We start from the raw sequence: 15,646 nt of genomic DNA on the forward strand, positions 1-15,646 counted from the left end.
GTCAGTCTGCCTGTTCGAGTTCTCAGACGAGAAGGAGGGAACCGCAGTGGTCCCCGAACCTGTGCCCTGGCACCCTGGTCCCTGCATGCCAGCGGATGGTCCTAGGAGGCAAAGGATTCAACGGCTGTGTCAGTCGGGCCGAGCAGAGAGAAGCAGCAGACATCTGAGCCTCCGCTAGACAATGAAAATCCGTAAGGGAGGAACAGAGAAAGCATGAAGAGGGAGGGAAGGGAAAAGGAGAGGAGGTCCACGATTCCCAAGGAAAGAGGTTTCCTTTCTCTTCCCCAGAGCCTCCAGGGAGAGATAAATGTAATTATCAACCTAGCGTGACAGCACGCAAAATAAAAGAGGCACCTGCCAGGTGACCATCTCTGCCGGGACTCGAACCCGGAACCTCTGGATTAGAAGTCCAGCGCGCTCGTCCATTGCGCCACAGAGACCTCACCACACACACAGCATCAGCACCAGAACTGAAAAAGCACATACCTTCTGCATCACCAGCCATCTCGGGCATCCTGCTCTCTCGAGCGGTGGGGGGGCAGGGACAGCTGGAAAATCTGGAGTGGAGATCCACCCGCAGGCTCCGTCAAAGCTTTTCCCAGTACCGTGGGTCCTGGGTCCTCGGAGGACTGGAGGACCGGGGCGGCAGTCGTTTTCAGTCCCAGAAGCTCTGATGGGGCAGGATGGAGCTGGAGCCTGGGCCCCTTCCTCTCCATCCCCAGGGAGGAGGCAGGAAAGGCTCTCTATTCTCATGCTAATTAGGCAAAGCTCACCCAGCCCAGCCAGGGAACCAGGGACCAGGTCTACCGCCACCCCTCTCCCTCGCTGTGGTTTCATCCCACCCGGATGCTCTCAGACAGGGGCTGGGCAGAGCTGGGGGATCCAGGGAAGCCCTCCTTTCCCGAGACAAAGGACCTGCTCCCGTAAAGAGACAGTGTGAAGGCGGAGGCAGCACCAGGCGGGGAAGCCGGGCTCCGGGACACGGGTCCAGCTCTCAGCCCTCAGAGCCGCACCCGTCAACCCGTCAAGCCGGGGAAGAGATAGCCAGGGTCTGAGGTGCTATGCCTTCAGCATCTCCCCTGGAATTATGGATGAGGAAGAGACGGAAGTGTGGTGAGTGTGTGTGTATGTGTGTGTGTGACAGAGAGAGAGAGGAGGGTGAGAGTGGCAGCTCCCTGATGAAATACAGATGGTCCTCACACAGCCCTCGGCGATCACCTACCTGCTCCCCTCCCCCACCTTCCCTAGCTCCCAGTCTGCCCTCCTCTCTTCCCAGGACCCCCGGATTTAAAGATTGGGGCTTTCTCAGCTGCTGGGCTTGCCAGAGGCATCCGAGGACAATCAAACGGGCCGGCCCTCCGTAACCACACACAAAGACCTCCACACCCAGCCCAGATCCAGGAAAACAGTTCCTAGTTTTAAAAGCCTCCTTGGGAGGCTACAGTTGCTAATCACTGTTGGTCACAGTGTCCCCCCCACCCCGGGGCTGGTTCTTCTGAATGTCTAATCCAAGTCGTTCCCACCTCAGCTTCTGCCCTTTTTCTCTCGTTTGACTGCCAGACACATTCAGGGGACAGTTGCCCTCCGTGCTCCCAATGGCAATGCAATGATTTAAAGACCGACTCGGTGTTCCCCACCCCACTCCCACTTAAAAGGTTACAATACAAGCAGAGAGCTGACTCCCCCACCTTCCCTCTGTGTGTGCGTCTATTTCCAGCACTCGACACCATCGACTGACTCCCATCACAGTCTAAGGCCATTCTTTCTAACCCGCGAGGCCGGCTGATGGTCAAGTGAAGGACGATGTGACAACACAACGTTCTTGGACGGGAAGATCTCGGAGGGCCCTGAGAACTCTAAGACTCACCCTCCCCTGGCCGTTCAGTTCACACAGCCCCAAGGAGGAGACCTGGGCAAGCATGGGACCAAGGTGAGTCAGCCAGGTCAGGGGGCCAGGAGAAGACCAACACCTGGGAAGAGCCAGCCACCCAACCAAGCTTGCCTTCCCCGCCCCCAGGACCTAGAGGCAGAGAACAGGCCTTTCTTAATACACCTACCCTAGACTACTCCAAGAACATGACACGCAGAACTCAAAGCTGGCCAGCTATCACAATACTTGGGTTGACCAGTGACAAGATGCCAGTCAAAGGGCTAGTCAGGAAGCCTCGGGTGCCTGTAGAGGGAAGCTCAACCTCCCAAGCCAGCCAGGAACCACGCGAATGCAAAACAGGTCCTCAGGACATTTCCCATCAGGCTCCACCAAAGTTCTCTTAGGCACAGACCCACACCCCCCACTCTTCATAAAGATGGCGTCCTATACCCTAATCTGCCCGTCCCGAGCTTTGCCCAAAGGTCCGTTGCCTCTGAAGAGGCCACGTGTTCTCCACACCCTGAATGAACAGTCCCAGCTCCCCAGCACTTTCCAAGGGCCTCATTCATTGCGTGCAATGCTCTTGCTTGGTGCTGGGGATACCACGATGAGGGAAAATAATGGCACGGTCCCGCCCTCAAGGACCCTGTGGGCAAATGGCAGCATAGGAACTATTCTGAAAGATGTACAGGAGAAAAGCCAAAATCCGTCTTATGGCCCACTGAATAAGGTGTCAAGTTTTCCAAGATTCAGCTGCAGTAGCAAACTGCAGCTGACTTGCCCCAAATCCCTGTGGAAATGAACTTCACAGCCTTCCACTTCCCCAGGGTAAGTTGGGGGCAATGATAAGTGCCATGGATAAAGATTAGCTGTGACCTCATAGAGCAAGGTGTCGTCCCCTTCCTGCCTCAGTCCCATGAGTCACAAGTCTTGCCTCTGGTGCCTGAGTTGCCTCCTGCCTCTTGAATAACCTTCCTTTATCTTTCTTTCCCTCGCCCCCACAGCAATCTCCCCATTCTAGCAAAACCCCCTTCCCAGGACCCCTTCTCCTCACAATCTGTATCAACAAAAATCCTCTGGACTGTCCAAGGTTTTTCTCAAATAAGGGACATCTCTGACTTATCTAGCTTCACTTTATCATCCATAAATCAGATAAAGCTTCTTGATAAGTGTGAATAATGTCTCCAAACTGGATTTTTAATTTAAAAATGAGGAGGGAAACCATCCAAGAAAGCCGTGCTTGTAACGAGGCAGGAAAGGTGAAGTTAAGTCATTCCCAATGATTGAGGACAGTACGTCTTCTTTTAACCTAGGTACACCATTTGTGTTTATGCAGACCCTTGAGAACATGAGTCCATTCCTTTTCCAAAAAATGTTTCGCACTGATTTAATTCTCCAAAGATCCATGACTCAAACATTACTCACGCCTCTAACTGAATACCACTCTTTGACCCCACAGACACACCGGTGATGCTCATACATTATTTCATTCATAAAGTGTTGCTGGGATACAATACGATAAACGCCAAAAGAAAAAAGAAAAAAATCTCCCATTGGCCCAGGAACAAATACAATTAAATCCTACACCCTACTGTGGTCTTGCTCACAGCTTCCCTAGGGTGCCTGTACCCATCAGCCTGTATTTTAAATGCTAAGGGATTCAGATGGAATGAGACAGTGAAATAGACGTTTGGACCATACAGCCCTTACCCATGACAGCCTCATCTTGCTGTGCCTGCTCTGTCCCAAACCTATTCCTTCACATCCACGGTGGGCACATCCTCTAAAAGTGGTATGTCCCTACTTCAGCAACCTCCCTATTTTAGCCCCCTTCACCCCTCTGCTAAGCACCTTCCAGGGAGGCCGCAAAGGAGCTCTGAGAAGTCAGAGCTTCCTCTAAGAGGGAAGAAGTGCAATGATCCAGGTAATTAGTGGGCCTGAGAATCAAGCCAAAAGAGGACAAATAAGGGCAAATTCTACCTGAATCATCACATCCTAGATTCCAAGTCTAGCCCAGCACAATGGGTTATTCTCAAGACTCCCCAGGGGGAGACCTGGACCCAGGCTGTCCGGACAATGGACTGTACCTCCAGGGACGAGTCAAGGTCAGAGGAGTCCACACAGAGGTCCACCCTCAAGGGAGTCTGAGGAATGGTGAAGAATCCGGAGATGGAATCCAGGAAACCGTAGAGAATTCTAGACAGTGTGTTCCAAGGATATAAATTCTCTCTTCGGTCAAGAAGCACGAGGAAGCCAGCAGCATTTAATGAACAGACAGGCAGCGGGCCATCAGTTCCCACCAGCTCTTTCTGGGAATTTGGAGGGAGACGTTCTCTCTGCTTCGCCCCAATTTCCCAAAGGTGAGTTACTTCCCGGGGCTACCTACCCCTCGTTCCTCCTCTGCTCTCTCTACGCCTGCGGTTCTGACCCTAAGCTACGATTCTCATGTGTTCAGTACCAACTCCCCGGTCCTGTCTTCTTACGGTGTCTTCTTGCTGTCGCCTCCATTTCTCGTCTTCTTCAGGGCACATCACCCTTAGTCACGTCCTGACTTACATGCCCCTCCCACTCTGTCCGTACCTCTGCACACTCCTGTCCATGCCCTTTCTCCCCACTTGCCGTGTGCACTTGGCACTCTCCAATCTTTCCCCCACTGGGTCTACTCTGTGGCGTGCCCCGTTTCTTGGCCACACCCCCACCTGTTCTCATCTGGGGTCCATCTGTTCCAAACACTACTGTCCACACTCCCCACTCCTGGCCTCCAGCACGCTCAGCCCGCTGCTGCTGTCCCTGTTACCCGCGCCACCAGCCACGAGGCTGTCTGCTCCCCAGGCCTCCGATCTCCTCCAATGTCGCACTTGCTCACTGTGCTCTCGTCGCTTGCTCTGAAGTCTTGACATGTTCCCTCCTTCACCATCAGGCCCTCTCTTCCTTTCCTCTAGATTTCGGGCTCCAGGCTTCTTCCCTTTCCCCCACTGCCCAGATCTCTGCCGCTTCCTAAATCTTCGGTCTACGGTACCTGTTCTTCTGAGTCTCCTTACAGCCCATCCATACGGTGCCAGATTCCTGTCCAGAATGACCTGCTGGTCCTTCTCTCCACCATGACCACATCCAGAAGTCCAAGGAGCTCCATGCCGTCCCACACACCTGTGTCTGCTTTACCTGCCTGGGACTCCGTGCTCCATGCGCTACTGGCTTTAAAACTGGGGGCCCCGATTGGGCTTGTTGATCGCCCGGCACTGAGTGGCCACGGGGACGGGCTGGCAACCAGGTTCCTTAATCTTCAGTTACCACAGTGACGTGGTCCCTAAGAGGGCAGATATTCTAGGCCAGAGGCCAAAGAGTCGGAAGATGGCCCCTTAAAGCATCAATGACTCTGGTCACAGGTCCAGGGGCGGGAGAACATCAGTTATGCCCACTGTTAGGAGTAAAGGGGCTTTCTTGGTCTCTGGCCTCTACCACAGCTCCTCTCCCCGTCCAGCCAGGAAGCAGCCTTGAGGGGAACATCAAGTTCACCTTGTAGAGTAGAGCAACTCCACAGCAGCAAGAGAAGAAAGGTGTTCTGCTACCACACATCAGTTTATACCAAACGTGTGACCGTGAGCGTTTCAATCCCAGGGACCAAACCCGCCCTCGCACAGGGGCCTCTGAGAAATCAGGAGGGTCTGCAGCTCGTCCTTACCCAGCAGCTGGTCACTGCCCACCTGCCACGCAGGACTGGCCCTTCTCAGAGCTGTCCCCACACCGAAGACGGGGTTCAGGGGAAGCATTTTGACTTTGAGTAACCCAGTCAGTTGCCCTCAGGCTCCTCCCAAAGGAAATAGTTGGATTCTCACGGTCCTCCCTCCTGCTGTCTGTCAAGAGTCTAAGAAACAGTATTAGCAAGAGGCATAATGATGATAAAAGAATTTTTTTAAATTATTTATCTCATTTTATCATCAGCACTCTCCTAGATTGTGGAAAGAGTGACGACCGTGATCTTCCTTTTACAAAAGAAAAAACCTTGATCAAGGACAGGCCGTGGCTGGCCCAAAGTCATCAGCCGGGAAGTAGCGGGGGCTGGGCTCTGCCACAGGCAGGCAGGTGTCCCCGGATGGTACCTGCTGAGAGACAGGGCACCCACGACACCGGTCTCGGACCTTCCCCGCAAGTCTCTTCCCTACCCTTACGATGGAGGGGAGGTGCCCCAGGGACAGGACAACAAGGAGGATGGGTGGGGGAAGGGCAGCACCCTAGATGGAGGGCAGCACCTAGTGAGGGTGAGCGAGCCCCCCAGCCCGTGGTCTCCCCCCAGTGGCTCATTCTCTCTTGAGTCACCAAAGGTCAAAGCAGAGGAAACCAACGTCTAGATAAATGAGATGCTTTCCCCAAGGACAGCCAGCTGGTCTTCCACAGCGCTGCACCCAGCCCCAGGCTTGCTGACCTCTACTTCAAGGCTCTCCTTTTGCTACCATGGGGTCACCCCAACGGGGGTTTCTATACAGAGTGTGGGGAAGGGGACGGTATGTTTAGCCTTCAGTCGTCCCCGGAAACGGGACAACCAAAAGGATCAAGGAGCCTCGTCCTGGAATCACTGAGTGCTAAAAATGGAAAAAGACTTTTAAATAATTAAGTTTCATTTTTGACCTTATGCCTTAGCTGAATTTTTACCACGCGATCTTATTACTTTTATAAATTAAAAAAAAAAAACTGGTTTGGAGATTAAATTGATAATGCTAAGTGGGTGAATGTTTGCTCTTTATTTTGTGTATTTCTGTAGTCTATAATTTTTGTCAACCCTCTCCATCTGTAATTACATAGATTAGTAAACTCGTGCCCATAGAAATTAAATTACTTATCCAATATTACAAAAATAGACTAACTGCTGTGGTCCACTTGGAAAAACACAGACTTCAAAGGCAGGATTGAGCAAGGTTTGAGTCCCAGTGTGTCAGCTTACTGCGTGGTGAGGAGCACCTAGATGAACCTCTCTGAGACTCGGATTGCCTGTTTATTTCAAAATGTGCACAAGTAATGCCTGCCTTCGGAGGCCACCGCAAGGAATAGATGAGGGGAGGTGGCGAGAACCCCAGGGAGCCTCACGCCTGCAGTCTCCATTTTCACAGAGACCGGGCCGTAGGCTCAAGGTCTCCCTTCCTCGGCGACTTCAGCCTCGCTTGTGCCGAAATATTCTTGCTCAGGTCCCTAACCGCTTCCTGGTCGTCAGGTCAGGTCAGGAGTGTCGCTTCACCTTTCTGCAGCATTTCGGGCCACACCCATCTGTGTTCTCGAGAATATTCACTTCCCTGCTTCCCAAGGGCTCTCCTCCTCTACCTTGGCTCCTCCTTCTCTGTCCCCTCACCGGGCCCTCCCCCTCCTTCTTAAATACCCGTGGCCCTAAGAGCAGAGGTTATCAGACCGCTGGCCCGACTGTCAGCAGCATTTTTATATTATTAAGTAGAAAAGAAGAGAAATGGCAGGACAGGATAGGGCAGAACAGAACAAGAAAGAACAGCAGAACGTATCAGCCTCTAAGAAGAGCGTGCATCATTTCCGGAATGTTCGTTCCAGTTACTCCTACAGGTGTTTGTGTAGACTCTTGTGTTCTAAGTCACAAGAAAATAAATGAATTGATTTCTTCTGTGGGTTGTGGTTGAAGGCACTGCCCTAAAGTATGCGTGGCCTCTCTTCTCTTCTCCTTTCTCCCCAAATGATCTGAAACAGCACTGGCTGTGATGAGCCAAACATGCCCATTTCCACACCTGCGGCCAGACTGGAATATTCTGCTGCCTAGACATAACACTCCCTACATGACTCACGGGCATTTCGACGGTAAAATGTACAAATCTGAACTTACATTTCCTCGTAAATCCTCTGCTCTTTATGACCTCCTAATTTACTTCATGGTAGCACCATCCACCTACTCGCTTATTAATTAATTTATTCTGCAAATCCACGAATGTGTGCTATAGGCCACGACACGTGCTAGGCACTGGGAACGCAAAGACGCAGAAGACGTCACATCTGTCCTCAATAAGGGCACGGTCAGAGACAGAAAACAAACAGAATCCCAAAACAAAGCTGCCCAACTGTGGAGACACGTCCAGCATGCTACAATACTGGACAACGTGGGCCCGAAGGTCTGAGGAGGTTTGCCCGAGCCACGGACGTAAGCTGCACAAAGTCAGAACAGTTGTTCACCGAAGCAAAAGGAGAGGCGGGGCCAGGGCATGTGTGCGAGCATGTGCATACGTGTGTGCGTGTGTGCACACATGTGTGTTGGGGACCCCGAGGAAGAAAGGAGCACCAAGAAGAGAGGACAGCGTGATAAAGCTACACCTCACCCCTCGTTCCTGTGTGAGAAACTACAAGAAATGCGGAGTCACTGAAGCCCGGAGTCCCAGGCAGGGGGTGACAGCCCGTGGCCGGAAGACCAGATCGGAGAGACCTTCGTACGTCATGTTAAAGGACTTCAATTATAATCCCGCAGAAGCCAGAGGCCGTGAAGGGTTTTAAGGAAGCGAGAACTGTGTTTTGGTGTGCATTTCACATAGATCACTCTGGATGCATGTGGTAGGTTATTTCGAGAGGGCCCAGCCAGGAGGCTTCAAGGTAAGTTATCACAGAGGTCTGCACCCCAGCAAGAGAACTGGCTACACACAGTGAACTGAAGGGAGAAGACGAATTTGAGAGGAAACTATGAGGGAGACAGGCTGGTCATCCAGGGCGGGGTCCGCCATGACGCCTTCGCACAAGTGCACGCTCAGGATTTCAGCAGCGGCTGTGATCAGCCTGTTCCCTCTCTGCAGCCCTGAGATGCACACACCCCCACCCCCACACCCCCACTCCCACCCGCACCCCCGTCTCCATTGCTGCTTCTGGCCCACTGCAGACAGCGCATCCTTCGAAGGCAGGGCTATTCGAGTATTTGATTATTTTTTTATTTCTTTAACATTTATTTAAAGACAGAGAGAGAAACAGAGTGCAAGTAGGGTAGGGGGAGAGAGGGGGACACACAGAATCCGAAGCAGGCTCCAGGCTCCGAGCTGTCAGCACAGATTCCAACGCAGGGCTCGAACTCACAGACTTTGAGATCATGACCTGAGCAGAAGCTGGATGCTTAACTGACTGGGCTGCCCAGGCATCCCTGATTTTTAGTTTAATGTTTATTTATTTTTGAGAGAAAGAGACAGAGACAGAGCGTGAGCAGGGGAGGGGCAGAGAGAGAGGGAGACACAGAATCCGAAGCAGGCTCCAGGCTCTGAGCTGTCAGCACAGAGCCCAACGTGGGGCTTGAACTCACGGACCGTGAGATCATGACCTGAGCCAAAGTCGGAAGCTCAACCGACTGAGCCACCCAGGCACCCTAATGTTTTATTTATTTTTGAGAGAGAGAGGGAGACACAGAACCCGAAGCAGGCTCCAGGCTCCGAGCTGTCAGCACAGAGCCCGACTCGGGGCTCGAACCCACGAACTGCGAGATCATGACCTGAGCCAAAGTCAGTTGCTTAACCCACGGAGCCCCCCAGGCGCCCCCATGTGAGTATGTTAATAACCCCTCAGTTTTCTCTCTGCAAGTGGCCCCTTCCCCTTCCACCCATCTGACACATGGCCGACAGAGCAATGGTGATCTTTCTGGAAGGCAAAATCCCTTGATGATCCTCTGGAGCCCCGAGAAGACCCTGACAGCCATCTACAAGTCTGATTCCTGCCCCTCTTTCCAACCTCATTTATTACCATTCCCCACCCACCTCCAGCCTCATGTTGCACAATGCCAAAATACTTATAGTTCCGTAAAATTAAAAACACAAAAACCCCCAAACTGTTCTGGCTCCACACTGATAAGCCCAGGGATGTGCTGTTTCCTCTTTCTGGAATGCCCTTCCCTTCTCCCCACTCTCACATCTGCCTGGGGAGCCGCCCCTCCTCCTTGAAGAACCAGCCCAGTCACTTCCCTTTCTGTCTTCCCCATCTTCCCCGAGGTCCACCACTGCCCTAGCAGACTGGAGTGCACCCATCATCGCACCGTTCCCGCCCTTGCACACGGGGCTCTTAAAGCACGGAGCGCGAGGGGCTGTGTCCTGCCGGGGCAGGCGGGGTGGGGGGCAGGGGGCGGTGAGGAACTCCAGCCCCTTCTATCTTGTCAGTCTGAGCAGCATCTATCTGGCAGGTCCTAGCAGCTCAATATACGTTTGCTGGGGGAAAATAAACAATTGCTAGAACAGGTCTCTGTCCTCCTGGCCCGGAGACTGTTCCAGAATACCACACTTCTTTCTTTTTATAGTGGAAGAATTAGAAGGGAAGTCTTAGAAGGGGACCTGAGAACTTGAGGCTTTTTCTGCTGCTCTGCCTCCGGGTGGTGTTGAAACAGTCCACTTTCTCCAGGGCTCCAGTCTCTACACGCAGGGTCCTGAATATTCCCCACGAGATGGGTCCCAGAAGCTTAACCTCAACACGGCTTCGGCAAAACTAATCTTCCCCTGTCCCCAAACACTGCACCCCATGAAGACTGTCCTTACTCCGCAACTGCTTTCCGCGGTTCAGCCTTTTCCAGGTCAGTCACTCACACCCCCAGACTGAGAGCAGGCCTTGCCCTTTCCCTCTCTCGTTCCCCACAACCAACACCAACCGCGGCACCTCCTTTCTGTCCCAGTGCCGCCAACCCAGCTCAGAGCTGCTGGATTTCGTTCCTGGATTTCTATTGACATCGTTCCACAGATTTCCTTAGAAGAAGCTTCCCAAATAAATTTTTTACAGTGCTGTTTACTTTCGTCATCTTTGCATCCTGCGTGGGGCTCGAACTCGCGACCCTGGGGTCAAGAGTTGCACACTCTTCTGAGTGAGCCAGCCGGGTGAGCCCCTAAAATCTGCTCACCACAGAAGCACACCCTCACTCTTAAAAAGTGAACTACATCACATAAATAATCATAGCCCCCCTCCCGTATGCCTTAAACCTCACGCCCACTGCCGAAATCATAGTTTTCCAAGCTGCATATGTATCTGAATAATAAAATCACTCATCAGATAGCTACCATGTGCCAGGCTCTAGACGAAGCACTTCAAATAGATTCATTTATTTAAGCCTCACATTACACAACCCTAAGGGAAATGTACTATTTTAATCCGCTCTACTCGCCACACACAGAAAATAAAGTACTGAGAGGTTAAGCACCTTGTCCAAAGTCACACAGCCAGTAGGTAGCAATTCATATCCTTAAACACACATTCACGCGTAGATGAAATGGACCAGAGGCACGTAGGTTGCTGTAGGCTTCTTTCCCGTTACACAAAAGGGGTAACAGCACGCGTATTTTCTTGGTATTTTCACCTAACAATACATCTTGGTTATCTTTCCATGTTGGTATGTATAAATTTACCTCATTCTTTTTAACTGTTATGTGTTATTACAGAGTACGGGCACAGTGTAATTTATTTAACCAATTCACTATTGATGGGTACTTAGGATGTTTGCCATTTTTCACTACTGGAAACGATGGCATGATTCACATCCAGGCACATAAATTACGGCGCTCGTGTGTGACTAGACGTACAGCACAGATTTGTGGAAACGACACCGCCAGTATTTTAATTTTTAATTTTGATACATTCTGCCAAAACATCTCCAAGACAACTGTACCAATTTACATTTTCACTGACAATAAATGAATTTGCCTATTTCCCCAAACACTTGCCAACACTGGATATGATCCATCATTTTAATTTTTAACAATCTGACGGGCCTTTGATACTTTTTTAACAATCTCAGATCTCTTTGTTACTTTAACTTGTATTTCTCCAAATCCAAATGCAGCTGACCATTGTTCAGATGTTTACTGGATGACTGTATTTCTTCGGAAAATTCCTACTCATATCCTTTGCTAATTTTCTATTGGATTGTTTGCTTTTTTATGTGTATTTATTAGATACTTTGCATGTTACCACGTAATACTTTGCTGTATGTATTGTAAATGAAATGTTTCCAGTCTGTCATTTACTTTTAAATTTTGTTCATGGTATCTACAATTAATCTTTTTTTTTTTTAAGAAAAACTAAGCAGTAAAACTTGTCAGTCCTTTCTTTTATGGAGTCTGGGTTCTTCGTCTGGCTTGGGCATGTCTTTGCCACTCCGAGAGTAAACATATTTTTCTTGTGTTTAGCAATGTCCTTCGGTTTGGTTTGTTTATAAAATTCAGTACTTCCATCCAGCTGAAATTTATTTTTGTATACGGTGTGAGGGAGGGCTCGACCTACCCCATCCCAACTTGCAAACAGATAACTGATTATTCTAATACCACTCATTAAAACAACCCAACCCTCAGTCATTGATTAGAAGCATAGTATATGATGTACTGTATGATTCTTCATACACTAAATTCCCACATTAGTTTGTGACCATGCTCCCTCTCCTATTCCATCAGACTATTTGTATATTCCTGGGAAATACTTCAATGTTTTCATTGCTGTAATTTTAAAGTCACTTAGCATAGCTGGAAAACCCTCTCCCCAACCTCCCCAACCTCCCCAACCTCCCGAACCCTATGTGTTTAAAAAAAAATTGTGGTTATTCTTGATTTTTCTTTTCTAAAGGAATGTTAGGATCGATGGGGCAAGTCCCATAAAAATAAAATACTGGGACTTAGCATGGGACTGCGCTGAATTTACAGATGACGAGGGAGAAAAAAATCAACACCTTTGTTGTTTTGAATCTGAGGACTAATCTTTAAATACCGACTCAATCACATAACATCCTGCCACAAAATTTTTCTCACTGACATTGGGAGAAAGATAAGACTCTTCGGTATCTGGTATGCAAGTCCTACCCTCTCAAATCTAGTTTAGAGCCAGCTCACCAAATGCATTTCTCCCTTTGGTCTCACCCACAAAGTTTTTCAAACAGAACAGCGCACTTACTGTATCCTGGACCCTCCGTCCCTCTCGCCAGACAAGCTACGCGATTCGAAGGCGGTAGCCCACGGACCCTTTGTTTTCTTGTCTTCACGCCATAGTCCTGGCGCTCTGGGTCTATCCAAGGTCCCCCATTACCCTGGGCAACGCAAGAGTAGTTGTATTTTCCCTCACTGACTTAAAGAGATCCAAATTTAAGGGCAAAAAAGAGGGGAGATCTATGGTTAAACCCCCTCCGGCAACATACTGCTCTCTCAGCACCCGTGGGTCAGAGAACCTGCCGTCGTGCACGGTGACGAGGCCTTGCTGGCACACAAGCCCTCACCGCGGCCCCCCCAGAGCCTCTTACAGATGGGCCGCGTACTCGAAGGGATGTGGAAAGAACCGAGATAACATCACCCGACCACAGAGGGCTGAGATTAGCCTCGGATGTGCTTGATGCGTGTGTCTGAAACACGGAGGGCAGAGGAGCCACTTGGGGCCCAGACGCCGGGAAGAGGCTGCATTACGGCAAAGCGACCACACCGAGGGAGCAGAGGATCGGGAATGGCCGGGGGTCAGGGTGGCCACACGAGGGCAGCAGAGAGCTGGCGAGACAGCCGCGCGGGGCAAGCGCCATCAAGGAATCCGAAAGGGAAAATCCCGCTCCAGGTAGCACTTTGACTGAATCAGTGGGCACCGACCAAGAATGTACGGTCCAGCCAGGCAGGTGGACAAAGCTCCTCACACGTCTGCTCCGGGGTGAAGGGGGCACAGGGAAAGGTAACTTACGTGTACTGAGTTCTTAGGAGCTTCACACGAATGTCCTCCCCCTTCGCCACAAGCCGGCAGGACAGTCCACGGTAGGTCTAACGCTTAGCAAATGAAAACCCTGGTCTCAGAGAAAGGAGGTGCCCGGCTGGTCCACCCTCAAGCACAGGCGAGCCCGGCTTCCAAACCCGTGCTTCTGCCCTTCCTGCACGGTCTCTTCAATGAGCCAGGGACGGCTCCTAGCACTTGCTTAACTCTCCTAGAGCAGGACACGCAGTCACTCCTGGCCCATCGTAGTCTGTCCCAACACTAGCCGGGGCTCCCAGGAACGGAGTGAGAATATACCCTAAGTGCATCTGCCCCCGTTTCTGGCTCAGCCACAGGAGCAGCAGCAGCAGCAGCCGTGGTCAGCCTGACACATGTCCATATGTGCACCAGGGGACAGCCGCCCACAGGGCATCTGGGGGCAAATCTGGTGTCGCCTGGGGAGGCAACACTGCTCTAACCATAGCAAGCTCTGGATTTCGAGGGCTGACCAAGATATTAGGACCAAAAATGGACCACACGTGACCAGGAATGAGCCAAAGAGACAGTCTGAAACCAAGAACAGCAGAAAAAGCTACAAAACAGCTAGGAATAGCCTCTCGTGTTGAAATCGCAGCCATCAGGCATGGCCTCATTCACCTACGGGGACCTGTTCGGAACCCAAGTATCTAAGGAAAAAGGATCAGAGAAGAGGTTCCAATGAAAAAAGAACTGGCAGGAGGTGAGGAGTGAGGCCACGTTCATAGCTGACACCCAGGAGGTTGAGGGGCGGTTGACGGACGGTCTCCGGGCCTCCAGAGGCTGGTGAAGAGGGAGAGATACCTTTTTCTGCGAACCAGAAGGAAACACTTTAAGTGGCAGAGGGAGATCTCTGGGCCGAAGGAAAAAGTTCTTGATTGCAAAACTCAGAGCGTAAAACCAAAGACTCTCAGCGTGATGAGTGAGACCGTTCTCTTCCATGCGTTTAGTCAAGCGTTTCTTAAGCACCTATTATGTGCCAGACATCGTCAAGTGCGATATCCTTTGGCCGCTGGCAACACAACTTTGCTCCAAACTGACAGAGCCTCCTCCCTGCTTGGAGATTCTGTCCACAGAAGAAGCGGCACGGGGGACAGAGACAAACCAAAGATGCATTATTAAGATGGAAACCGAACACAATAGGTGGTCACGAGGCAGCGGGAAGGCCCCTCTGGGGAGGTAACACGGAGGCTAATGTGTGCAAGCAGGAGCAGTTTCGCACGGCACAGAGAGGCAAGGCTCCAGCTCGGGAGGGGGCGGCCAGCGCAGAGGTCGGGGGGTGTTAGAGATAGATACTCCGGCCGGGGGGAACCGGTGCGGCCAGGAGCCTACAGGGGGTCAGAAAGACAGGACAGGGCCAGGACAGGGGCTTTGTAAACACGGTTAGCGATCACTGCAGAGGAAGAGTCAAGAAGACCACTTATTGAAAAACCCAGGTATTTTCTGCTTTTTACACACCTGCATTCTAACGAGCCACTGACACGTAGGGTTCGCTCAAGAGTCAGCGAGGAGACACGGGCTGTGGCGTGTGGTTTCTCGGGGCCGTCGGGGTCTAGGCACCATCTGGGGACACTCGTTAATAGCAAGGCGGGCAATCTTCGTTGTGAAGTTGCAGACCCAGAATCTCCCGGGCCCCTGCGGTATTTTTCACAGGCGGCTATACGGGCTTGCTGGAATGAGCGGGCACTTGGGAGCCACACCTGCATGAAGATCTCAGCTCTACCTGTTAATGTGTGGCTCAAAGGAGGTTACCACATGCCCCGAGCCTCCTCGTTCTCATCTGTAAACTGGGAATCATAACGACCGACAAGTCGTGCGTGCGAACGAAATGATCTAGCACATGCCAAGTGTTGGACACATAGGAAGCACTCCGTGAACGTCGAGTGAACAAGTGTGTGCATGAATATATGAACTCCATGCATGAATTAAAAGCTAAATATACATGTTCGCTCTTTGCAACACTTGCTCTTTTGAGCCTGCAATGTTCTGTACCACCAGCAGAGAGCCCAGGATCTCAGGGAGCGGAGGTGGGGTCCTGGGCAGATACCGGCCTCCACACTCTGCCTCCTACTTAGCCTT

The 15,646-nt window shown here is 51.2% G+C and overlaps 1 long non-coding RNA gene and 1 other non-coding gene across 3 annotated transcripts; one reads left to right on the plus strand and one right to left on the minus strand.

Annotated features, from left to right (window-relative positions):
* Window positions 1-366: 366 nt before the first annotated feature.
* TRNAR-UCU (transfer RNA arginine (anticodon UCU)) lies at window positions 367-440 on the minus strand. Its single transcript has one exon. It is a non-coding gene; the product is annotated as a tRNA-Arg (tRNA).
* Window positions 441-748: 308 nt separating this feature from the next.
* LOC109257236 (uncharacterized) lies at window positions 749-6,594 on the plus strand. Of its 2 annotated transcripts, none has more exons than XR_008424521.1 (4): window positions 749-1,113; window positions 1,718-1,930; window positions 3,330-4,230; window positions 4,813-6,594. It is a non-coding gene; the product is annotated as an uncharacterized LOC109257236 (long non-coding RNA). The 2 variants fall into 2 exon arrangements; XR_008424522.1 differs by having other exon boundaries at window positions 761-1,113; window positions 3,870-4,230.
* Window positions 6,595-15,646: the final 9,052 nt, after the last annotated feature.

Source organism: Panthera pardus, unplaced genomic scaffold, assembly GCF_024362965.1.
Source record: "Panthera pardus isolate Hobbes unplaced genomic scaffold, ASM2436296v1 HiC_scaffold_21, whole genome shotgun sequence".
NCBI lineage: Eukaryota > Metazoa > Chordata > Mammalia > Carnivora > Felidae > Panthera > Panthera pardus.